Raw genomic sequence first — 3685 nt, 5'->3', positions numbered from 1 at the left:
AAGACTAATAATCAAATTTGCCAGATTTAAGGGTTTGAGTTTCTTAAAAGGACACAATCTTTGACCGTCTTGTCAGATTCTTACAGCTCGTTTACGCATCCATTTGGAAGGTGGAAGAACCTTCTCCCCATTATTAATTCAGTCAACGCCGCCCCTCTCCATATTCTTCTCTAAAGCCTATTAGCCTAAACTCCAAGCAATATTATATAATTCTATTAGAATTATTATTTTAATATAATAATAAATTTATTAAATAAAAATATTATCATTAAGTTATTTAAATTATATAAAAAATAATTAAAAATTATAATAAATATTTTGATATTTAAATCAAATATTTAAAACTCGAATATCATATTAAAATTAATATTAGAAATATATCTCTTTTAAAATAAAAACTTATCTATTTATAGAAAAATATTAAATTTTTAAATAATATTTATCATAATATTTTAAATTTCACTAAGATTAAGATTCTTATAAATAAAATTAAAATTTGTATGAATAATGTCTATCTTGATATTTCAAAATCTATTAAAATTAAAATTTTTATGAATAATATTTATTCTAGAATTTCATTATCTATTAGAATTGAAATTCTTAAGAATAATATTTATTCTTTTTACATAATTTTTGAAGAGATTTTTCAAAGGAGATATTCTATTTACACTTTATTTGAGATTTTAATTAACAAAATTACATTTTTAGTTTAAATAGTTATTTCAGTTTTTTTAATTTTTTAATCAATTTTTACCTATGACTTCACGTGCTTCAGCGTGTCCGAATCAACCCAGCTAGCCGCCGGTCTCCAGTCAACGCTTCAAAAAGGGGGAACCCTCGCAGTTGGACCGCGTGGCGCGTACCCCTCTCTCTCTCTCTCTCCCGCGTTTTCCCGGAAAATTCACCTACTTTGTCCCCATCTCTGAATATATATATATATATACCAGGCAGCCTCAGATTTTCATCAGATCCTCTGATTTTCCTGTTTCTCCGACTTTGCTTGATTTCTGCTTTCTTCATCTCTCTTCAGTTTCGTTCCTTAGTTTTGGAAGATGAATTCCATCGGATTCTTCTATCTTTCGATCATCGGCTTGATGTTCGCGGCTCTTTTGCAGCTTACTCGTGGACAGGGATTAGCTCCTTCGCCGGCGCCAAACGGCCCGGTCAGTGATGGTAAGCAATTAGCATCTCCCTCTTAACCGTATCTCTCCCTCTCTCCTCTCTTTTCCTTCCTAGAAATCTGATTCTCGGCCGGATTCTTCTGTCTTTCTCCTTTTTTCCGAAAAATTTCTCAGTGAGCATGATATATCTTGGATCTGGATTATCTGATTCTCAGCACGAATTTTCTTTCTTTGTTTTAGAGAAAATCTCAATGAGCATGACATCTCCGATCTGGATGCCGTTTATTTTATTAGAATAAATCGATTTTGTATTAAATTCCATTCGCTTAGGTATAAAAACCAGGATCTCAATTTTGTATTAAAATTTTATGTGATTGAAAGCTTGAAACTAGAATTAAAATTGGCTTTGCTTTGTTGTATTAAAATTGGCTTTTGCTTTGTTGTATTAAAATTTTGGTTTGAAACTAATCAAAGTTTGAAACTAATAATGCAGGCTCAGCGATTGATCAAGGAATTGCTTATGTCCTCCTACTCGTGGCACTGGCCATCACATACCTCATCCATTGATGCTCATCTTCTCGAGGATTCTCTGCCACTTTTTCTATCATCTTTTTCTATTTTTTTGTAATCATTCTCCATGCATTTATTTGGAGAAATATTAACTATTTTGTAAAAATATAGAGAGTTATTAATATTAATTTGATTTATTATTGATTACATGATTCCCATTGACATTGTGTCCATTCATGGAAGAAGGGATACCAAATGTGTTGCGTATAGAAAAGGGAGATATTACATTTATTTGGGCCCTGATTGGGCCGGGCCTAGCAAGGTCCATATTTCAGGTCAAGCCCGTGGTTGTTGAGGAAAAACCCATGAAGGTTTTGAAAGATGCGCTTGTCTAGTTGGCAAAACTTGTTGAAATTATTACCAAGCCGGGCCCGTAATTAGTAATGTTTCTCTTTTTCTACTTTACAATGCATCCATCATTTAATCCATTAGTACGTGGGAAAGGGATTCTCGTTGTCATTATAAGTATATGAAACAAAGAGGATTCAGACTTGTTTGCCAAAAGTTAATAGAAATTTTAAAATAATGTTTAAGAAAATAATTTAGAGAGAGATAAGAATTAAGAAAATAAGTCCCAAATAAGAGGAATCCAATTGCAAGTCTAAGAAGCGTTTGGCTAAAGCTTATCTTGTAATTAATACACTTTTCTTAAGCGATATTACCCCCACTATATACAAAATTACGAAGATATATATCATTTAAAGATGACACAAATCTGTTCAAATTCTTTCAAAAGATGGGAGGACCAAAAGTCCTTTAATGCCTATTTATAACGTTAGAAATTAAACAGTTTGAGTATTTAAAGAAATTCATGTCCTTTTATATATCTGACAGGATTGAAAACACCCAAAACATTATAAATTTCCAACAATTTCAAGTCCAAACAAATTTGAGAGAAATCCAATTCCAAACTCTACATAAAGTAGTAGCAAGTTTAAATATCGTAAACAGTCAATCATGAAAAAAAACCCAATTTTTTTTTTGTGAATTTTTAATTTTATTCAATTCTTTTAATTTTGATAATTAAATATAAATTAACTCAATTGAATATGATTTTATTTAACGATTCAAATTAAGTATTGTTCATGCTGACTTAGCATGTTAAGTGTTATATAATAATAATATTTATAAATTTACACATTTATATAAGTAAAAGGACAAGTTGGTCCTCATCGGTGGTGGCTAAAGGGCAACCAATGATAAAAAGGTGTAGAGGGCGTCATTGGCATTGGCAAAAAGGTGAAGGAGCCATAGAGGAAGAAAGACGAATCGATTGAATAGATAGACAATTGTTGCGAGTAAAGAAGAAGATGGACAATTGGAGGCACCATTGACTAGAAAGACTATGATTGGAAAAGACGAAGCAAGAGATTTCATCGATAGGAAAAGATTGAAAGTTGGTCATGATGATCGAAGAAGGCACGTGAACAATAATGATGATAGAAAACGACGACTAAAGGAATCGACGGTGATTGCAAGGGACTAATGGCAATTGTAAGGGGCTGACGACGATCGGTGATGTTCAAGGGTTCCAAATAATGGAAGGATAATTTAGAAATTTAACTTTTTTTTTGACTTATATATACATATAAATTTTATAAATATTATTATTATATGATACATGTCATGTTAAATTAGTATGAGCATACACTCTTTAAATTAATTTTACATATTGAATAAAATTATATTCAATTAAATTAATTTAGATCTAATTATTAAAATTAAATAAAATTATAAATTTATAAAAAAAAAATATTTTCTAGATGAGCCCTTTTGTCATATCTAACCCATCACTAGAAGCATCTTTCAATTGCAATTCTCCTCTAAGGCCAGTCTTTGTACCAATTTCGCTTGATTTTCACTTTGTTCTTATCATCTCTTCTCACTGCCATCGGATAGCTTCTAGAATTTCAAAGTTATCAAGCATTGGAAGATGAACTCATTAATTAGATGGTTTCGTCCTTTCATCAACTTCTTGATGTTCATCACTCTCT

The 3685-nt window shown here is 31.0% G+C and overlaps 1 long non-coding RNA gene across 1 annotated transcript; it reads left to right on the top strand.

Annotated features, from left to right (window-relative positions):
- Positions 1-784: 784 nt before the first annotated feature.
- On the top strand, positions 785-1838 carry LOC127806491 (uncharacterized). Its single transcript, XR_008024425.1, has 2 exons — positions 785-1173; positions 1615-1838. It is a non-coding gene; the product is annotated as an uncharacterized LOC127806491 (long non-coding RNA).
- The last annotated feature ends 1847 nt before the right edge of the window (positions 1839-3685 follow it).

The sequence above is a fragment of the Diospyros lotus genome, chromosome 7 (genome assembly GCF_014633365.1).
Source record: "Diospyros lotus cultivar Yz01 chromosome 7, ASM1463336v1, whole genome shotgun sequence".
In the NCBI taxonomy this organism is placed as follows: Eukaryota; Viridiplantae; Streptophyta; class Magnoliopsida; order Ericales; family Ebenaceae; genus Diospyros; species Diospyros lotus.
The sequence above is the reverse complement of the archived record's forward strand: the minus strand, read 5'-3'. Positions and strand labels throughout refer to the sequence as shown.